The 22,642-nt window shown below is 44.9% G+C and overlaps 2 long non-coding RNA genes across 3 annotated transcripts in view; both read left to right on the top strand.

Moving 5' to 3' along the window:
• The window catches only part of LOC307221758, a 251,803-nt gene extending 230,288 nt beyond the window's left edge, over positions 1-21,515 (top strand). Inside the window, exons 2-3 of the long non-coding RNA XR_013841479.1 lie at positions 20,580-20,932; positions 21,057-21,515. This is a non-coding gene — a long non-coding RNA (uncharacterized lncRNA). The remainder of the gene's footprint in view (positions 1-20,579; positions 20,933-21,056) is intronic.
• LOC307221791 lies at positions 10,279-16,665 on the top strand. Of its 2 annotated transcripts, XR_013841519.1 has the most exons (4): positions 10,279-10,349; positions 12,034-12,117; positions 14,478-14,645; positions 16,584-16,665. It is a non-coding gene; the product is annotated as an uncharacterized lncRNA (long non-coding RNA). The 2 variants fall into 2 exon arrangements; XR_013841520.1 differs by lacking the exon at positions 16,584-16,665 and having other exon boundaries at positions 14,478-14,736.
• Positions 21,516-22,642: the final 1,127 nt, after the last annotated feature.

Here is a 22,642-nt window from a genome sequence, read left to right as displayed (position 1 = left end):
TTCACGGGCACCCCGCCATACTCGCTCTAGCCGTCTGAGGTCCCGCTTCATTTTCCGGAGCTCCTCGGTAAACCAGGGAGCCCGGTTTCTGCGGGGTCGCAGAGGGCGCTTAGGTGCGATCTCATTGATGGCTGCCAGGAGCTGGGTATTCCAGGTCTCAACAAGCTCAGTCAATGAGTTGCCAGGGGGAGAAAGGTCCCACAAGGCTTGATGGAATCTATCAGGGTCCATCAGCCTCTGCGGGCGAGCCCAAATTGGCTCGCCACCCAAGCAGGGTGGGGGTGGAACGTCAATCCTGGCTTTCAGAGCATAGTGATCAGACCATGGCACCTTCATCGAAGGAAACATGATCACATCTATACCGACACCAAAGATCAAATCCAGCGTGTGGCCTGCTTGATGTGTGGGGCCCGAAACAAACTGGGAGAGCCCTACTGTCGCCATGGAAGACACCAGGTCCAGAGCCTGTGAGGAGGGAGTGGCATCAGCATGGATGTTGAAGTCCCCCAATACCAATAGGTTAGGGAACTCCAAGGCCCAGCCGGCCACCGCCTCCAGCAGGCCTGACAGGGTGGCTGCTGGTGCGCTAGGTGGCCGGTACACTAGCCAGACAGCCAAGCTCACCTCGGAGCCCCACACTAGGTCAACACATTCAATGCCAGGGATCAATGGCGATGGTAGAGCCCTGAAAGAACAATCTTCCCGGATTAATAACACCACCCCTCCCCCCCGGCCCACAGTCCACGACTGGTGGAGGACGGAGAAACCCGGGGGCGCCATCTCTCGTAAGGTAACAGTATCCCCTTCGCACACCCAGGTCTCAGTCACACATGCCAGGTCAACCCCCTGCGAGGTGAAGAAATCTCGCAGGGTGGCGGTTTTGTTGCCTATAGACCTGGCATTGCACAACACCAGTGATGGAGGTGAGTAATCCTTGCTCACCCTACCCTCGTCTCTCGGGATGGGGCGCAGATTGGAAGGGGTACGAGCATATCCGTATCTCGATCCCCTTCGCCTATGACATCTGCCCCCACCGCCATACCTCCCTCGCCCCTCCGCAGTAGGAATCCCAAGCCTCATACTCGCCTCCATTTACAGAATATAAAAGCAAACAAACAAAAAACAATTACACCAAAACAAACCAATCCCCACCCCACTCAACAACCACCCCACCCCAACCCAAAATAAACCAAAACAAAATAAAAATACATGGATAAAAACCACCACTTACTGACTATAGTAAGAGGCCAGAAGGAACCTGGGTTTCACTTTCACTTTCTATCTCTCTTCCGTATATAGTGTTCGGTATATATCTCAATTTGTACAGATCAACAACTGTACATCCCTTGAACGTTACATGATGAGAGCTAATGTGGGGAGGAGGTTAGAGTGTTGGACTAGTACCTGAGAGAGTAGGGTTCAAATAGCCACTCAGCCATGAAGTTCACTGTGAGACCTTGAGCCAGTCGCTACCCCAGCCTAACCTATATCACTGGGCTATTCTGGGGTTCAAATGAGAAATGGGACAACCATGTACACTGCCTTAAGTTCCTTGGAGAAAAGAGTGGGATACAAATGCAATAACCAAACAAACTGGATAACATTTCAGTGTACTGCTCAACTATTTGTGTACACACGTATAGACATTGTACACTCATTGAATGTAACATGTGAACAGAACCTCTCTAGTTGAAAGCTGAAACAGAATCAAGGAGTGGGATACAATGGAGAGTAAACATCCACACAAATAATGCAGGGATGGGAAAGCTGTATCGCTCCAGCCATTGGCAGTCATTGACCATCAACTATCCTTGCTGGCTGTCTTGGATGGGGGTTTCTCAACAACTGGAAGACACAAGTAGAATCATAGAATCATAGAGTTAAGAGGGATGCTGAGTTCAATCCCCTGCAATGCTGGAATGTGCAGCTATCCCATATGGGGATCGAACCTGCAACCTTGGCATTAGCAGAATGCTCTAACCAACTGAGTACTGGACTCAATGGACACACAGTCTGACCTGGTATATTACAGCTTTCATATAAAGCAAAGGTGACCAATCCAACAATCACTGGCAGGCAAGCATCCTGATAAGCAGCAAGGACTCTCCAGCACTTTTATATAAGTTTATTTACAAGGAAAATACACCCAGAGCACGGTGAACAGGGTGCTCTCATTAACAGTAGTTGTTCAATCTGACTCATTGTCCCCCCCTCTCCCAGAAGGAAGAATTCCAAAGTCTCACCTTTCTCCTCCTTCCCTTCCACTGCTCTCTGAGCTTCTCTAATCTCCTAGTGCGGGGACTGAATTGCTGGCCTGTCTCTTCCCCACTCCCAGAAGACACAGCCCCTGACTCTGGCTTATCTGCTGGTTGCCTGGCAATGCTCTGGCTGACTTCCAACTCTTCCTCTCCCAGGGAGCTGGCAGTGTCTTCCATGGGAAGGAGGGGGGTTGGGCTGTCTTCTCTAAACTCTGACAGACAGCTCTCCTCTGCAGAGTCGGCCCCTTGCTCGCTTAGTTCAATTTCTGGGGCTGACTCTTCTGCTGCATCCTGGGAGGCCACGTTCCTGGCAGCCAGTGTGATCCTCATCATCCCTGACCGCTGGTCATGGTGGCTGGGTTGGATGAGAGTTGAAATCCAACAATATGTGAATAGGCACAGGTTCCCACACTGACCTGCAATGACTGGAATTTCCCATCCCTACCTATAGGTGCCAATGATTAAATCTGCAGCATTTAGATGTGCTCTACCAAGGAGATAAGCCAGGAGCATTTTCCAAGGAAATATCTGGAGTGCCATGGATTTTCCATCCCTGACATAAAGGAACAGATTGGGGGTGCTCCAGGCATCATTTATCCCAGGTCATCAGAAGTTATTGCCCTCTCCTCTCCAGCCTCATTGTTTTTAAGAGTAAGAAACTAGGATTGGAAGGAGGACCCAACATTCCAAAATATGTAACTCCCATTGTTCTGCAATATGGTTAGCAGAATGAAAACAGCTAACCCATCATTTCAACCCAGCACGGCAATATTTCTATATATCCCCCCCCCCCAAAAAAAAAAACCACACTCTACAATAGGCTGAAAAATGCACTTCCTGCAATGATTCCCCAAGGGAGAAGTTTCTAAAGAAATGTCACTCACAGTGATAAAGAAGGAATATCTCAGCTGTGTGTGTGGCGGAGTTGGAGGTGGGGGGGACTACCACTTTCACAAACTACATTTATGTGGGCTCAGCTTTCAAAAAATATATCCACACAGCAGTTAGAATTGCTGCAAAAAAAGAGTCTCACAAAACAGTGCTAGGCACAATATACTCTCCTAAAGTGATGTTGAATATTTTTAAGGGCTGGGTTGAATTTATGTGGGCATATATTTCCAGAGTGAAAAGGGGAGTTTCAGATCCCCAAACATATTGTCATTTTTATACCATTTTGCTCCACTTCACTACAGCTTTTAGCAGTTGCTTTGACACACACACACACTCTCTCTCTATATATATATTTCCAATAGTTAGCTATATGATCCAGCCAATAATGGATCATCTAGCCGCTGTTATGACATCACAGTTTGCAAAGCCAATCAGATCTGTTCAAACTGTAAGACCAAAATTAAAATGAAGGCAGTTCTTCCTGTCCCCTTTTTAAATGAAAAGCAAATAAAAATGGGAGGTTGCCTGTTCTTGATAGGGTTACACATCTTGGGGGTACTCCTGGATCCTTTGCAGTTGCTCAAGGCTCATGTGGCCTCATTGGCTTGGAGTGCCTTCCATCAGCTTTGGCTGGTGTCCCAGTTGCGCCTCCATCTAGACAGAGATAGCCTGATTTATGTTTATGCTCTTGTAATTCTTAGGTTAGATTACTTTGATGTATTATAGATAGGGCTGCCACTAAAGATGGTTCAGAAGCTCCAGCTGGTATAGAATTTGGCAGCCAGCTTACTCACTGGGACATGATGATTTGAGCATATTATACCAGTCCTGGGGTTAATGGTTTATTTTGTTTTTGCTTCAATGCGTACTTTTCATTTTGTATTTTTATGCTGTGAACTGCCCTGTGATCTTTGGCTGAAAGGCGGTATACAAATTTATTAAATAAGTAAATAAACAAGCACTTTTGCAAAGTTAGTGTACAAAATGCATTATATTGGAGAAATTGCACATATTAATTGAAATGCAAACTGATAAGGAAATAGAGAGAACTGAATACTGGGGAAATGAAAAACCCAAAACTAACAGATTCCTCCATCCCTGTCCACACATTGCTGTCTTTTCTTGTTGAGATACCAATTACAATGTATTTTCACCATTGCTTCCTTCTGAGTGCAAGCTCCATATGAGAGCTACCTAAGGAGAAACACCTCTGGAGAAAAGGAAACAAGAGCAGCCAGTGGACTCCTTTGAAGAATGGAGGTTTGCTGGTTTGAATTAAGGTTTATCAGAATTAAGGTTCTGATAAAATCTATTGCACCTCATTGTGATTACCATATTTTCCCGTGTATAAGACTAGGGTTTTTTTTTACAAAAAAAAGTTTAAAATGGGGGCTTGTCTTATACATGGGTAGTGCTGAGGGGTGTTTTCTTAATTTGGAGTCCCCAGAAATAGGGGGTGTTTTATGGGGGGGGGCGTCTTATACATGAAAAAATATGGTATGCCAGATTGAACTACATTAATTGATTTGAACGTTAATGTCAAGCATTGTCTTAACCAAGTTGTCTAACAAATTAGATTAGATTATGTATAGACTCAGGTTTCAATAACAAGCATAAGTCATCTTCAAATACTCTGATATTGCAAACTATTTTGCATTTTACTTTTTAAGAACTGCTTGTTAATCGTCTAAGAGGTAAGTTGTTTGCATTTCCATCCGACATTGTTTAAAATATGTGTGTTGTGGACAGTTTCTGATCCATTCAAGACATTCATCATATTGATGTCCCCATTCAATTTTGGGGGAGGGGAAGATAAATAAGCAAAAGAGAGCTGAAATAATAAATTATCCTGTGGTATAATCTTTAAGCTGCGAAAAGCAATACCTTAAGGCCTGCATGCATTATAATTCATTCTGTGCAACCTGGATGAAATGATCATGATGGAAAGGCGTCATTAACTTGGCTTGACCAAAAATGAAATAATATATTGTTGCAGCAAGTTGGATAGAGCTGTGTTTGATGTTTACAGGTTGCTGTAGACCATTCATTTAAAAGATGCTGTAGAAATGGCACGAAAATAAGGGGTGGAGGGATGAATAAATCAATTTAGCCTGGGAATTGCTAGTGTGAAAGTTCAACCTGTATCCCAATTATTCAAAAAGGTTCTGTGACATTTTAACCATTTCATAGATAATGGCATGTCATAAGCATCATAAGCGTTAACCACAAGCAGGGTGCCACATTTTATGGTGCCTCTGTGACTCGGATAAGTGGTCTGCTGGAACGCAGCCCCTTCGCCTTAGCAGGCAGGGTACAAGAGGGAGGACCACTGACTGCTTACCCAGCGCGCACTGGAACATTTTTCCAGGGGAACGCGGAAGTCTCGTCTGTCAGGTACCCTGCTCTCTTACGGCGACAGACCGGGGGGAACCAACTAAGGGTAAGTGGACAAAGGGATTTGAGGCCCTCCAATTAATTGGGAGGAAGAAAAGTCTTGATCAAACTTCTGCGTCTCAGTAAGGGGGAACTGAGTATGCTAGGTGGTTGGGTACATCAGATGGTGGTCTGGTGGAGGAAAAGGGAAAGGTTGGGAGGTAGAGTGTGGTGAAGTATCCAGCGCATTGTATGTGTGAGAAAGTACAGAGCAATCTGTAGCTGACCTGAGTGTGGAGTGGGTAGTACTTCGGTTCCCAGTAAGGCGACTTCACCTGGGCAAGGAACCTCACGAAGTGAGTGTGTGAGTGACTGAGTGGATACTTCACAGGGCCATACAATGGGAGTTGGGGGTTCAAAGGGGGAAAATACACCTCTTGAATGTATGTTAAATAAGGCAGGGCAGAGCTTTGGTAACCAATACCACTGTGTCTCTCATTTATTTGTCCAACAAATAAATTATTATTTAAATTTCTCTATTGCTGCATTGAATATTTCATTCCAGCTAAGCGTTAACCACAAGCAGGGTGCTACAATGTAAGATGCTTTGCCATGACTAGTAGTCATACTGGTACGATTACTTTTAGTAGTAATTAAGATATATCAGAAAGTGTCAGCATTTGCATTTGTGACTGGAAGAATGTTGTGGCATCAATGTTTGATTTGTAAAGATGATTTTTCAGTCAATAGCCAATAGTACCATCTCTACTGAGATTAGATTAAACTATTGGCTATTGACTGAAAAATCATCATTACAAATCAAATATTGATGCCACAACATTCTTACTGAGAATACAGAATTTATACTGAGATTCGGACACAGGTAGCGCTGTGGTCCAAACCACTGAGCCTCTTGGGCTTGCCAATCGGAGGGTTGGTGGTTCAAATGCATGCAACGGGTGAGCTCCCGTTGCTCTGCCCCAGCTCCTGCCAACCTAGCAGCTTGAAAGCATGCCAGTGCAAGTAGATAAATAGGTACCGCTGTGGCAGGAAGGTAAACGACATTTCTGTGCGCTATGGCACTTATCACAGTGTTCTGTGGTGCCAAAAGTGGTTTAGTCATGCTGGCCACATGACCCGGAAAGCTGTCTGTGGACAAACGTCGGCTCCCTTGGCCTGAAAGTGAGATGAGCGCCACACCCTATAGTTGCTTTTGACTGGGCTTAACTGTCCAAGGGTCCTTTCTTTACCTTTTAACTTACTAAGATTATTATAATGTTATACTGAATTTATTACTATATCTCTATCGGGAATATTTTAGCTGTTAAGTTGCTATAGTTTATTTCACTTAAAAATAAAATTATGACAGTATTGATATGGGTGAAGGTACACCAAAAGATATACACAAAGATCAGACAGTGAGGATATGAGACAAATAGAAACCGAAATAATTCACTAGGTATACCTTGGAGTATGTAGTCAGAAAGGACCACCACTTGTTGCTAGCAGCTGCTGGGGCTACAAGTGGGGAACTTACAGGTTTGAACTCTGCTACTTCCTGTAGTGAGCTACTCAGAGATGCAGATCAAAGGGCTATGTTTTTGGACTGTAATTCCCATAATTTCTGATGGATGGCCATGCTACCTGAGGAGTCCAACAACATTGAGGAAGGATAAAGGTAAAGGTAAAGGTACCCCTGCCCGTACAGGCCAGTCGTGTCCGACTCTAGGGTTGTACACCCATCTCACTTAAGAGGCCGGAGGCCAGCGCTGTCCGAAGACACTTCCGGGTCACGTGGCCAGCATGATGAAGCGGCATCTGGCGAGCCAGCACCAGTGCCGCACACGGAAACGCCGTTTACCTTCCCACTATAAAGCGGTGCCTATTTATCTACTTGCACTTAGGGGTGCTTTTGAACTGCTAGGTGGGCAGGAGACGGGGGCTCACCCCACCACAGGGATTCGAACCGCCAACCATACGATCGGCAACCCCTAGGCACTGAGGTTTTACCCACAGCGCCACCCGCGTCCCTTGAGGAAGGATAGTAAGATATTAATAGAGCATCAGCTTTGCGTGCAGAAGATTCAAACCCTGGCATCTCCAGGTAGAGCTAGGATTGTCCTCTCTTTGAAATCCTGGAGAGCCTCTGCCAATCAGACACAGTATAGACTGAACTTGATGAACCAATGGTCGAATTTGGAATAAGGCAGCTGCTTGGTAGACTCCCTTCAGGCCCTGGTGCCATGGATTCATGCCCTCTGGTATGCATCCTTGCTAGTTTCCTGGGCTGCCAATATTCCTGCATCCCAATTCCAAACAAATGTGTTTCATTGGGGTAAGTTGTCAAAATATTTGTGGGCAAAACAAAAACAAAGAAACACAATGATACATTTACCATCAAGATCACCTGGAGTTTTAAAATGCATTTGTTGGAAACCTGCCACAATGGACTATCGATCTGCTTGCATGAAAAGCATACATAAGCAACTAAGGTTGAACTTTCCTTAGAAAAGGAGGCATGTTTGAGAACATCCATGACATGACGTGATTCCAGTACTTTGTTTTACCAAGCTTCTTGTTAATTTGAGATTGTGTTTAGAGTGTCTGTCACTATAAAGCACAACAACATTTAGGCTGTATGGCCATTTACCCAGGGGAAAGTTAGGGCCCTCAGATAGAGGTTAAGCATGGCAATCCTCTGGAATGCACTCTCCTTTGAAAATTAGCTTGATTTGAGTTGAATCTGTATGCTTTTCATGTACAAAACTCAAAAATCCATTGTTGCAGGGTTTTCAAAGGAGTCCCTTTTTTTTAACAACCTCCCACGGCTGAAGACTAAGCAGGAAACTACAGTACATCATTCATCAAACAATGTGGAACAAATTACACATGCCCTCATTAGCAATTACCTGAGAAACCTTCCTTCAGCCTACTTTACGCAATAATGACAGCTAATAATGGGTTCCATGACATAGCTGACCTATGAATGACTTCACACAAAGCTGTTCAGTAACCTTTAAAAACATAATTATACCTGCCTTTCCAGTGTACACTATTATTTCAGTGAATGTGAAGCACACAGATCTTGCTATGCATGCCACTTGAATTGGTGGTTATCTTGAATTCTGATAAAACCCACAGTATGTCCACTATGCATAGGTTTGAGCCGCAGATCAGTATAAGATGCATAGGCACTTCATACTTTCTAGACCTTGTCCAAAGTACACAAGGATGGGACCTTGTTCAGTTACCTCCCAACATACATTTGTTTAAGCAGCCAAAGGAAAACCTGAAGTCCAACATGATGATCAGTTAAGGAAAATGTAAATGTAACAACTATAATTGAAGTAAGTGTAGCAACTATAATTGAAAATATATATCTGCATTTGACACCAGTAAGCGCAGTAATGACGTACAGTAGAGCAGAAATGGGAGACCCATGTGGCTGCTGGCAGCTCCTATCATCCATGGCCTTTGATAGCACTGGCTGGAGCTGATGAGAGGTGGAGCCCCACATCATCTGATGAAACACATGTTTTTCTACCCATGGTATATAGAGATATGGGGATATCATCAGTGCAAAGGATAAGGAACATAAGAAGATCCCTGGTATCTCAGACCAAAGTCTGCAAAGCCCAGCATTCTTTCTTCAAGCCGATCATGGGAATCTCACATTCAGATGTGTAACTAGGGGTTGGTGAAACTGGACCCCACTGATGGCACAGGCCCAGTGTGTGTGTGTGTGTGTGTGCACTCGCACAAACAAAAATAACCCCACATCTCAGACAATGGAGAGTATGCTCTGCTGCTATCACTGTGAGAGAAGCTTCCCGTCTCGCACCATGGCACAAAAAAAAAAAAAAATGCCCTTCTTTCTTGCCTTGCTTTTACTCCAGATGTTGCAAGTACTTGGGTTGCATAAAATATAGTAGTTTGTAATGTGGCTATTGCAGTAAATATATATATATATATATATATATATATATATATATATATATATATATGTTTTCTGGGTAGAAGCCCAACCAATACAGCTCCCTGTGAAGGGTGCAAGGGACACTAGGTATACCTCTGTCCACATATAGGACATGAGCACAATAGCTCTCTTGTGATCCTTTACAACTGGTATTCAGAGTGACGCTGCCTCTGCTACTGAAGGTAATATAGCCATCATCACTAGTAGCCACTGATGAGCAGGTAAAGTGGTAGAAGTCCAAAATACACTTTAACACATGAGAACACTCCAATGTATTAAATTCCCCTTGCTGGTCCTGGAACACACGACACAAAAATATCAGTTTTGATCAGAGAGTGCAAGTAATCTGATGAGTCTCTTGAATGACTTCAAAGAATGTAATTTCAAAATGTTGTGATGCAGTATCAAAAGAACATGGAATGTGTGCTTCCCCCACCCTTATATTTAGAACCAAACTTCATTTGCTTTTTCAATCAGCCAGCCTGACATTCATTCTCCAGCTAAACCCAGCAGTGTGAGCATATGCCCCAGCTTCCCCCATCCACATGCACACTATTCATTCCTCTTAAAAGTCTTTTAACAAGGCCTACACTTAAATATTCTCTTTTTGGATCCAGTAGGAGCCTTCAAAGCCGATTATCTTGAAAAGGCTATATGAATCTATAGTGAAATATTTATGGTAACTTGTCACCAGCACCTTCATATTGCAATATTTCTTTTTGTTGTCCATCCTTCTTCCTCTGCTTAATGACAGTATTCCAGTGGTAGTGAAGAAGTCCATGATGCTCCACTACCCATGTGATTGGGATATAAGATGGTTCCTGTCATTTTCCTTTCACTCAAAGATGAAGGTGGGTAAAAAGGACTGTCTACTTAAGTATTTATAGGCAGTGTTTATTTTTCCACAACAACAGTGATAACAGCCTGACACATGCCAGGAATATTATTGAAGCAAATTTGCACATTATCTAGAATGGGAAAAAATTATACTGAATAATTAATCTTGCTCTAGCCAGTGGTGTGGCGCTTTGGAGTCATTATTGTGTATAATGACATCACTTATCCTCTCCTTTCTGCAACATTGTCTACTAGTGCAAGGGATCTTGTGCTAGTGATGGGTAAATTTTGATGTTTAAATGTTGCACAACAGAGGAACCAAATACAGTAGTTGCACAAGCAGAAACTTGTTGAGCAACAGATTGCACAATCTATTGTGCAACAAAGTAATCAGCAACCTGCTTATGCATTTGTGTGTGTGTGTGTGTGCATGCGTGCGTGCGTGCAACAATGACGTTCTACTTGTGCAAAACATTTCACTAGCAGGATCATTTTACCACTCTGTGACTTTAACTTAGTGCTTCATTGGATTCCACCTCTGAAATGTAACTTATGTCCTTGTCATTTGCAGTGATTTTAGCACAAACCTTGAGGGAAAAAAAAAACTTCAATAAATGGTGGGCTTTCTGTAGGGTGAAGTGTTGTCATGATTCAATAAATAAATAACAGAAATAGCCATTTGCATTGGTCTGCCTCCACATGGGTGATCTCACTGTGTAGTATGTTGGGATCCTCCTAAGTAAATTATTGTGAAGTCAAACCATTTTCTTACATTATTTCAGCACAGAGTTTGAGCAACTGCACAGGAACAAGTTTGGACTGAGTAAAGTATTTTCTGGGGAACATTTTCAGTGTAGGGTGGGGAAAAGAGTTTTTATGGACTTGGGTGAGGGCAAAGTGTTTCTTCAAAGATAATAAAAAGGGTACACTTTCATGACTGTTCACTAATGTTTACAGCTTTCTCAGCTAAATGCTTCCATACCGTATTTTAAAATTTTAACTTCAGTCCTCTTTGTAGAAACAACGACATTGTCGCATATAATAACTTTTGGCCATGTAAAAAGCAAAGTGAATTGAGAGCAGGGGCAAGAATGATGATGGTTTGAAGTAAATACTGAGTTGGAGTAAACAGAGAATTCCAAAGGAGGTCACAAAATGAGTTCTGGCTATGTGACGATGTCACAGAAGGGGGAAATGAAGGTACATAAGTGTGAAGGCAAAAAGAGTGCCACTTTGAAGGAGCTGGGCAAAAGCTGCCACCAGCTGATTTACAGAGATAATTGCAATAGAGCTCAAAGCAGAGCATGATAGTAAGGTACATGGAAGGTCTTAGTTTTCCTGAACATCTCTTGGGGGCATCTTCTCTTTTCTCTACTCCCCACTGCAACAACCATAAAAAGCTTTTTTTTAAGGTGCTGATTAGGAATATAAAGCCATAATGGAATGGTTATTATTGGACCTCTTAGCACACAATTCTTTCATAATTTCATCTCTTTTACTCAATGATGCCAAAGAGAGAGAGAGAGAGATTGAGAGAGAGAGAGAGAGAGAGAGAGAGAGAGAGAGAGAGAGAGAGACTTAACTCAAAGCTAAATGTATGCTTTTGGGCAGTATCGTGGCTTTGCTGAAACCCACTTTCCCTTATTGTGAACTTGACTAAAACACAATGGTGAGTAACTGTTCTGCTTTTCTTACTAGGTCTAAATTGAGCCGCTTCTGAAATAAGCAATAAGAGAATGTCAAGTCTTAAGTGAAAGCAAGTCCCTGAAGAGTGATTTGAAGGTATAGTCTGCTATTAGAGGAAGCCAGATATTAGACATAATAGTAGAGATACCTTTTGAAAGTCTAGGAATGTCTCAATATTTGTGTGCATGTGTGTTGAAGAAAAGTGGAGTTTTTGAAAAGGTTGCACATAATGGGTTGATCTCAGTGAAAAATGTGGGGGCGGGGGACGATGACACACAGGCTAGAATTACCTGGAGGCCTTTGCAGAATCTGTTTCTTGTCACATCTGCTGTTGAAATTCCCATATCTCCCAGCAAAAAAAAAAAAAAAAAAAAAAAGTTCCATCTGGGTTTCTTCGAGTTTGCCCAGTAGAACCCCAAATCATGTTTTAATCTTTAATCAATAGTGTATCTTGCCTTCTGGGAGTGTGAATCAGATGTGCAAACTGCAAATGCAGCAAGAACAGCTGCTGGGAGGCTTGGCTAGTTTTGGATAAGAGCAGCAAAGAAGTCTTTGCTTCCTTGGAGAAGTTATTTCTCCATTAAAGACTCTCCTCCCTGCAAGAGAGGGGAATGGTTGTGGCCAGGAGATGGACTCCGCCTCAAGCAGGGGGCGTTTGCCCCCAGCCTCCCACTCACCTGGCTGGTGCCCACGCCCTCAACCAGGTGCCTTCAAGGGGACATGTACAGCAGCCTAAGTTGCTGCGGCGCCAGCCTCCAGCCCTCACTTTTCGCCGTCCCGTTGCAAGTCACCCACCCTCCACTCCCTTAGAGTAGGGTTTCCAGTTTTCGTTTGGCCTTGCTATGGACCTTAGGTTGGTCGCCCTGGTTGTCTGGGGGGCCTGGTAGGAATTTTTCCATTTGGCATTTGGCTTTTTGGTTTTTTCGCCTACCTCGTAGCAATCGTCTCAACTTTCGTGGTATTCGTGGGTAGGTTAGGCATTGGAATAATGTGTTGTGGTGTCGAAGGGCTAGGTGTGGCCATTGCCTGTGCCTTCAATTTTTGGGTATTCCGTTAAAGGAATCCGGCGGTCGTGTATTCTGTCTGATGCCTGCTTGCGGGAGGCCATGGCACGACGCTCGGTGACATCAGGGAAGAGCTTATAGTTGATTAGCATCAACAGGCTCCACCTACTGGTGAATAAACCCCCTTTGTTTTTTAGACTCACCCCTCTCCAAGTTAGTGGAGTCAGCTGACGTAATCCAATGCCTAAGCCAATACCTTTTCACTTGCTGTAATCAATAAAGTTGTGGCCTTTTCTTGCCTATTAACCTTATATCACATGTCCTTGTGTTTCATTCCACTGCGCGGGGTTCGGGTCCTCGAACCACAACTGAATGTTACTCAGAGCTTTCATATGCTTGATGGTACCTTTCTGAGTAGGTCCTTCCTTCCTTCCTTCCTTCCTTCCTTCCTTCCTTCCTTCCTTCCTTCTCTCTCACTCTCTCTTTCTTTTTGTGTGCATATGAGAGAGAGAGAGTGCACAGATGGAAATATCTCAGAGGGAGGGGGTATTGTTTGAAGTTTCTTGATTATTTAACTCAAGCGAATGACCACATTTGCCTCTGTTTTAACTGTAGCTCCTGATATTATTTTGGTTTTTAACTAGGGCCACATTCCCTTTCAGGCAATCTTCCAACAGCCACCAAATAAACAAATAAATTTGTGTACCTGTATTCATCTGTAGTTCGCAGGGTGGTTCATAGCATATAAATAAGAGATAAAAACACAAAATAAATGCCTGCACAGTAGTGGGTGGGGCCGAGGCAAAGGGGATGGAACTACTAACATAGATCTTAATGTGTATTGGAGGCTAATTTCTGCACATGCTTACTCACCCTTCTCTATCCTCCATCCAGACATGTAAGAGGCCTAAATCAGACTTCCAGGACACCTTTCAGTCAGGCAAACATACTCAGGAACATATATTCCTTTGATAATGGAATCGCTCCCACAGAACTTACAAGTGAACCTCCACAAATTTGCTTTAGGTACAGTAAGGGGGTGATTTTAGTAACAATTTTAACATACTGTGGAGGAGTCATATGTAGTGGCTGCATTGAAATGAGCACTATTGTGCTCATGTCCAACTTGTGGGCTTCCCATAGGCATCTAGGTGGCCGTTGTTGAAACAGAACGCTGAACCAGATCGGTCTCTAGTCTGATCAGGCAGGGATCTTTTCCTATGTTTTGTAAATCTTCATATTGTTGCTGTCAAAATATAACCAACAATGCACAACCCTGTTATGGAGAAGCATCATTTGAACTCTTTGGGCATCTTTTCTTCATGAGAATAGGGAAACTGTTGTTGGAACTCTCTAAAGTGTGCATTATGTCAGTGTAAAGCAGCCTAACTGGCTTCAGTGGCAGCCCATTGCTTTACTGTGAGCCATGTCTTACCAACAATCTCTTTCCAGTAATTGTGCTTGTCCCCATAAAGTCAAAGAATTCAAGAGAAACAGAGAAGGGGGTGCTGGATACTGACCCCCCCTTGCAGCTTCTGTTGGAAAAGGGGTGTGGTTTAAACAGACTGGTCACCACGCCCCTTCCCATTGTCCCCTGCTCCTTTCCCTGCAAGGGTTCAGGTGAGTGCAAAACGCCTTGGGGTGCAGCAAGCTTTGGGGAGGAGCTGGGGGGAGGATGCAATGCTAGGGATGCAATTCCAAGGGAAAGAAAGTGGCCACGTCTTCAGTTATGGAAAACGTAATAAATATTTAATAAATATTTCATACAAAAATAAATAAATAAAGTAAATACTCAATGACCTGCCTTTCAAGTAAGTGGAAATGAAGCAGCTGGTTGCCATGGTGAAATTATGATGACACTGTCACTCTGTAGTCTCACTGCTGAAGTCATAAGTCAGATTCAAGGGGGGATTTGCCCCCAAGGCCAAGCCTACCAGCTAACAGTGACCTAAAGTTTTCCAGTAAAACATGAAATGGTGCACACGCTACATCTTGTTTGTGCGCTTATCAGTATCAGGCATGTCCAAAGTCCATTTTGGGGGCCTAATTCAGCCCACCAGTCAGTTTAATCTGGTCCCTGTGGCAGTTTATTTCCTGGGGTAAAATCCTAAAAAAACAAACCGTCAACAAATTCAATCCTAAAAAAAGGTTAACAACTTGGGTTGGCTGTTTTGGCGGCCCTCATGGCCCTTCACTTCATCAAATCTGGTCCTCTTTGAAAAAAGATTGGACAGGGTTACAGTCAAAGAGTTCAAGAGAAGCAGAGAAGCGGGTGCTGGATGTCCGGAGTTTCATTCTCTCCCGTGCTGCAGTGTGTGTGAGACTACTGGATCACATACTCTGTGTTGACATTCCATTCTTTGGAAGAGAGAGAACAGAAGGAACTGTGCGCCACTTCCGTTTTCTTTGTTCTGTGTTCTGTTCTGTTCTTCTCTCTTGGAGGGCCCACCCCCCATGGTGCTTCCGTTCTGTTGGAAAAGGGGTGTGGTTTAAGTAGCCCGGTTGCCACACCCTTTCCCATTGTGCCCTGACCCTTTCCCTGCAAGGGTTCAGGTGAGTGCAAAATGCCTACTATAAACGCATGCAGAAAGACAAACGTATTTTACCACCCTACTTCCCATGTTATTCACAACACTATACAACACAATACAATAAAAAATACATTTATTGGCATTTCAAGTTAAGACCTTCCAAAATGGCTTGAGATACAAAGTCTTTCTTCTTTCTGTTTCCTGTTTCCGAGAGATTTGAATTGGGAAATCCTTTCGATTCTTCATGAATAAGAGACAGTGGGGTGAGGGAGGCCAGGGCCACATCCACACCATTTAAAGCGCTATGAAGCCGCTTTAAACACTCATGGCTTAAACACCCCCAAAGACTCTGGGAGCTATAGTTGGAAAAGGGTGCCGAGAGTTGTTAGGGGACCCCCTGTTCCCTGCCAAGAAGGGAACCCTACCCCCACCCCTACCCCTGACGCTAACCCTAACGCTAACCCTTAAGCCTTAACTAGAGCTACAATTCCCAGAGTTCCCTGGCAAGAAGGGAACCCTAACCCTAACCCTGCCCCCTAACTAGAGCTACAATTCCCAGAGTTCCCTGCCAAGGGAACCCCGACCCTACCCCTGCACCTGACGCTAACACTAATTCTAACCCTGAACACTTAACTAGAGCTACAATTCCCAGAGTTCCCTGGCAAGAAGGGACCCCTACCCCTACCCCTACCCCTACCCTACCCTACCCCTAATCCTACCCCTAATCCTAATACTAATACTTAAACACCGTAACAAGTCTCCGTACCCTTAACCACCTACAGTTCCCAGAATACCTGAGGGGAAGCCATGCCTGTTTAAAGTGACTTCATAGCAGTTCCAGTGGTGCACCCAATGTGGCCTAATGTTCCCTCCCTCGTTTTCTTCTCTCTCCCCACTGCCCCATCACTTGCAATGCAGCAGATATCTGCCTGCAGTCTCCCTTCAAAGCTCCTTCTCTCAAGTTTGGCCAAGGCCTTGCCCATTCCTCACTGCCAGTATTTCACGTTCACTTCTCCGATGTAAATAGGGATGTCCTGCGGTTCTCTTGATGTCTTTTAAGACTGGACTTGGGGAAAACCTCACCGGCTCCAGACAGCCCTGTAAGGCAATCCTTTCGATTCTTCATGAATAAGAGACAGTGGGGTGAGGGAGGCCAGGGCCACATCCACACCATTTAAAGCGCTATGAAGCCGCTTTAAACACTTATGGCTTAAACACCCCCAAAGACTCTGGGAGCTATAGTTGGAAAAGGGTGCCGAGAGTTGTTAGGGGACCCCCTGTTCCCTGGCAAGAAGGGAACCCTCCCTCTACCCCTACCCCCACCCCTATTCCTGACGCTAACCCTAACTCTAACCCTAACGCTAACCCTTAAGCCTTAACTAGAGCTACAATTCCCAGAGTTCCCTGGCAAGAAGGGAACCCTAACCCTGCCCCCTAACTACAGCTACAATTCCCAGAGTTCCCTGCTAAGGGAACCCCGACCCTACCCCTGCACCTGACGCTAACACTAATTCTAACCCTGAACACTTAACTAGAGCTACAATTCCCAGAGTTCCCTGGCAAGAAGGGACCCCTACCCCTACCCCTACCCCTACCCCTACCCCTACCCTGCCCTACCCCTAATCCTACCCCTAACCCTAATACTAATACTTAAACACCGTAACAAGTCTCCGTACCCTTAACCACCTACAGTTCCCAGAATAACTGAGGGGAAGCCATGCCTGTTTAAAGTGACTTCATAGCAGTTCCAGTGGTGCACCCAATGTGGCCTAATGTTCCCTCCCTCATTTTCTTCTCTCTCCCCACTGCCCCATCACTTGCAATGCAGCAGATATCTGCCTGCAGTCTCTCTTCAAAGCTCCTCTCAAGTATGGCCATGGCCTTGCCCATTCCTCACTGCCAGTATTTCACGTTCAGTTCTCCGATGTAAATAGGGATGTCCTGCGGTTCTCTTGATGTATTTTAAGACTGGACTTGGGGAAAACCTCACCAGCTCCAGACATCCCTGTAAGGCAAAGGCAAACAGGTGAGTGGGATGGCCAACACCCGACAGCGTCCCCCCAGATTCCTCCTCTGTTTGGCTGCCTGTTAACAAGGCTTCCAAGCCAGTTTGTACCCATCTCAGCCAGCGTAGCCTCGCAACATCCACTAGCCTGAATGCAAATTCTTCCGACAACCATCCACCAGCTGCAACTTCATCAGCTCCATTGCCAGACATCAACCAGCTTCAGAGCTGAGTGTCAGTCACCTTCAAGTAGCGATCCCACCAGCAAGTAATCTTTGTACTTGCCTTCTCCTTGCTCCACAGCATCCCAGCACCGGGTGATTGCCTCCTTCCGCTTTCCAGCTTGCCACCATGGGGCAGGAGACCACCAGGGCCACAGCATCCCAGCACAGGCCATTGCCTCCTTCCGCTTGCCAGCTTGCCGCCACTGGACAGGAGACCACCTGGGCTGAGTGCTACCAAGCTGCCCATTTCTCTCTGGGGAGGGCAACTGCTGAGGCTTGCGTCTTGGCCCACATTTATACCCGCTCAGCAGCCAAATATTTTTGTCGCATCACAATCAACCCACGGACAATGGCAGCAGCTGGAGAGGCATCACCATCACTCCCTCCGCCCTCACAATGGTGAGCACAGCTCAGCAGCCAAAACACACACACACACACACACACACACACACACATTGTGCCAATATCTGTGAAGGCCACACCGGAAACCCAAAGGGGCAGGAGGGGGACATTTTTCAGCCCAGTGGTTACATTTCCCTCCACACAACACTAGTTGGCAAAAAACATCATTTTAACATTCAGAAATTTTACAATGCTTCTGCAAATAGTCTTTGAACTTCTTCCAATCCTCTTCCACCGACTCTTCTCCCAGGTCTTGGATTCTGCTGGTCGTTTCTGCCATCTCCATATAGTCTATCATTTCCCAGAAAGCCTTAATCTTTGGGCACGTCCACCAAAGGTGAAAGAATGTACCCTCAGTTTCTTTACATTTCCAACATTTATTATCAGGCAAATGATTTATAATGAACTGAAAAAGGTATTTAAATATACCTTCCTTAAGAAACCAGAGGCCTTTCTCTTGGGCATTGTCGGCCAATTTGTACCAAAGAAAGACAGAACATTCTTTATGTATGCAACAACAGCAGCAAGAATACTCATCGCAAAGTATTGGAAGACACAAGATTTGCCCACCCTGGAAGAATGGCAGATGCAAGTGATAGACTATATGGAGAATTTCTGAATGTTAAAATGATGTTGGATATAAAGATAACATGGCCTTAGTGACACAGTGAAAAGGAGTATGCAAAAATGATTAAAAAGAAAAGGGGGGAAAGACCAGAGTAAAATTATGTCAAATTTAAACAAAGTGGCACAAGGGATTAAGTTATAAAGAATAGGTAAGAATTGATTTGAAAAGAGAAGAAAGATCGGAGACATAATAGGTTGAAATATATAATTATAAATGAGACTTGAAAGAGGGTAAGGATTTGTTGAACTTGATTGGGTAAAGGGGAACACAAAAAAGGGAGGTGTGAGGAAGTCAAGAAAGAGGGTTATATAATTATGAAGTTAAAAATTGGACTTTTTCTTTTTTATGTTTTTACTGTCTTTTTTTCTTTTTGATGTACTTTTCCTTATTGTATGTGTGTTTTATTTTCTTTTATCTATGTACTTCTTTTGTAAAATCTTAATAAATATCTTTTTTTAAAAAAACAACAATCTTTTTATCGTCCTTCCATAAGGCATTAATTTGATGATACGGCAGCCAACCTGTTAATTTGCTTTTTAACTCTTCATAAGATCTAATTTTCCATCCTCTTTCTGATCTTTCCAGGACGTCTTCATAGGTCAATCTCTCACCTAACATGTTTGTTTTTTTCATAGTTAATATGTTGATAGGGGATAGCCACCAGGGGGTATTTTTTTCCAGTAGTTTTTTATTCTTTTCCCATGCTTCTAACAATGCTCCTCTAATAATGTGGTTTGAGAAGCCTTTATGCACCTTTTCCTTATTCTGCCAGAGATAAGCATGCCAACCAAATTTAAAATCGAAGCCTTCTAAATCTAGCAGATCTGTGTTTTTTAAGATAACCCATTCTCTAAGCCAACAAAGGCACAAGGCTTCATAATACAGTCTCAGATTTGGGACTGAGAATCCTCCTCTGTCTTTTCTGTCCGTTAGCAATTTAAATCTAATTCTCGGTCTTTTACCTTGCCATATAAATTTAGAGAGAACTTTTTGCCAACTAGTGTTGTGTGGAGGGAAATGTAACCACTGAGCTGAAAAATGTCCCCCTCCTGCCCCTTTGGGTTTCCGGTGTGCCCTTCACAGATATTTGCACAACGTGTGTGTGTGTGTGTGTGTGTTTTGGCTGCTGAGCTGTGCTCACCATTGTGAGGGCGGAGGGAGTGATGGTGATGCCTCTCCAGCTGCTGCCATTGTCCGTGGGTTGATTGTGATGTGACAAAAATATTTGGCTGCTGAGCGGGTATAAATGTGGGCCAAGACGCAAGCCTCAGCAGTTGCTCTCCCCAGAGAGAAATGGGCAGCTTGGTGGCACTCAGCCCAGGTGGTCTCCTGTCCCTTGGCGGCAAGCTGGCAAGCGGAAGGAGGCAATGGCCTGTGCTGGGATGCTGTGGCCCTGGTGGTCTCCTGCCCCGTGGTGGCAAGCTGGCAAGCGGAAGGAGGCAATCACCCGGTGCTGGGATGCTGTGGAACAAGGAGAAGGCAAGTACAAAGATTACTTGCTGGTGGGATCGCTACTTGAAGGTGACTGACACTCAGCTCTGAAGCTGGTTGATGTCTGGCAATGGAGCTGATGAAGTTGCAGCTGGTGGATGGTTGTCGGAAGAATTTGCATTCAGGCTAGTGGATGTTGCGAGGCTACGCTGGCTGAGATGGGTGCAAACTGGTTTGGAAGCCTTGTTAACAGGCAGCCAAACAGAGGAGGAATCTGGGGGGACGCTGTCGGGTGTTGGCCATCCCACTCACCTGTTTGCCTTTGCCTTACAGGGATGTCTGGAGCCGGTGAGGTTTTCCCCAAGTCCAGTCTTAAAATACATCAAGAGAACCGCAGGACATCCCTATTTACATCGGAGAACTGAACGTGAAATACTGGCAGTGAGGAATGGGCAAGGCCATGGCCATACTTGAGAGAAGGAGCTTTGAAGAGAGACTGCAGGCAGACATCTGCTGCATTGCAAGTGATGGGGCAGTGGGGAGAGAGAAGAAAACGAGGGAGGGAACATTAGGCCACATTGGGTGCACCACTGGAACTGCTATGAAGTCACTTTAAACAGGCATGGCTTCCCCTCAGGTTTTCTAGGAACTGTAGGTGGTTAAGGGGACGGAGACTTGTTACGGTGGTTAAGTATTAGGATTAGGATTAGGGGTAAGATTAGGGGTAGGGTAGGGTAGGGGTAGGGGTAGGGGTAGGGGTCCCTTCTTGCCAGGGAACTCTGGGAATTGTAGCTCTAGTTAAGTGTTCAGGGTTAGAATTAGTGTTAGCGTCAGGGGCAGGGGTAGGGTTGGGGTTCCCTTGGCAGGGAACTCTGGGAATTGTAGCTCTAGTTAGGGGGCAGGGTTAGGGTTAGGGTTCCCTTTTTGCCAGGGAACTCTGGGAATTGTAGCTGTAGTTAGGGGGCAGGGTTAGGGTTCCCTTCTTGCCAGGGAACTCTGGGAATTGTAGCTCTAGTTAAGGCTTAAGGGTTAGCGTTAGGGTTAGAGTTAGCGTCAGGAATAGGGGTGGGGGTAGGGGTAGAGGGAGGGTTCCCTTCTTGCCAGGGAACAGGGGGTCCCCTAACAACTCTCGGCACCCTTTTCCAACTATAGCTCCAAGAGTCTTTGGGGGTGTTTAAGCCATGAGTGTTTAAAGCGGCTTCATAGCGCTTTAAGTGGTGTGGATGTGGCCCTGGCCTCCCTCACCCCACTGTCTCTTATTCATGAAGAATCGAAAGGATTGCCTTACAGGGATGTCTGGAGCCGGTGAGGTTTTCCCCAAGTCCAGTCTTAAAAGACATCAAGAGAATCGCAGGACATCCCTATTTACATCGGAGAAGTGAACGTGAAATACTGGCAGTGAGGAATGGGCAAGGCCTTGGCCAAACTTGAGAGAAGGAGCTTTGAAGGGAGACTGCAGGCAGATATCTGCTGCATTGCAAGTGATGGGGCAGTGGGGAGAGAGAAGAAAACGAGGGAGGGAACATTAGGCCACATTGGGTGCACCACTGGAACTGCTATGAAGTCACTTTAAACAGGCATGGCTTCCCCTCAGGTATTCTGGGAACTGTAGGTGGTTAAGGGTACGGAGACTTGTTACGGTGTTTAAGTATTAGTATTAGGGTTAGGGATAGGATTAGGGGTAGCGTAGGGTAGGGGTAGGGGTAGGGGTAGGGGTAGGGGTCCCTTCTTGCCAGGGAACTCTGGGAATTGTAGCTCTAGTTAAGGGTTAAGGGTTAGAATTAGTGTTAGCGTCAGGGGCAGGGGTAGGGTTGGGGTTCCCTTGGCAGGGAACTCTGGGAATTGTAGCTCTAGTTAGGGGGCAGGGTTAGGGTTAGGGTTCCCTTCTTGCCAGGGAACTCTGGGAATTGTAGCTCTAGTTAAGGCTTAAGGGTTAGCGTTAGGGTTAGCGTCAGGGGTAGGGGTGGGGGTAGGGTTCCCTTCTTGGCAGGGAACAGGGGGTCCCCTAACAACTCTCGGCACCCTTTTCCAACTATAGCTCCCAGAGTCTTTGGGGGTGTTTAAGCCATGAGTGTTTAAAGCGGCTTCATAGCGCTTTAAATGGTGTGGATGTGGCCCTGGCCTCCCTCACCCCACTGTCTCTTATTCATGAAGAATCGAAAGGATTTCCCAATTCAAATCTCTCGGAAACAGGAAACAGAAAGAAGAAAGACTTTGTATCTCAAGCCATTTTGGAAGGTCTTAACTTGAAATGCCAATAAATGTATTTTTATTGTATTGTGTTGTATAGTGTTGTGAATAACATGGGAAGTAGGGTGGTAAAATACGTTTGTCTTTCTGCATGCGTTTATAGTAGGCATTTTGCACTCACCTGAACCCTTGCAGGGAAAGGGTCA

This window comes from Podarcis cretensis (assembly GCF_951804945.1).
Source record: "Podarcis cretensis genome assembly, chromosome: 8".
Taxonomy (NCBI): Eukaryota; Metazoa; Chordata; class Lepidosauria; order Squamata; family Lacertidae; genus Podarcis; species Podarcis cretensis.
This window is presented reverse-complemented; position numbering and strand designations above follow the sequence as displayed.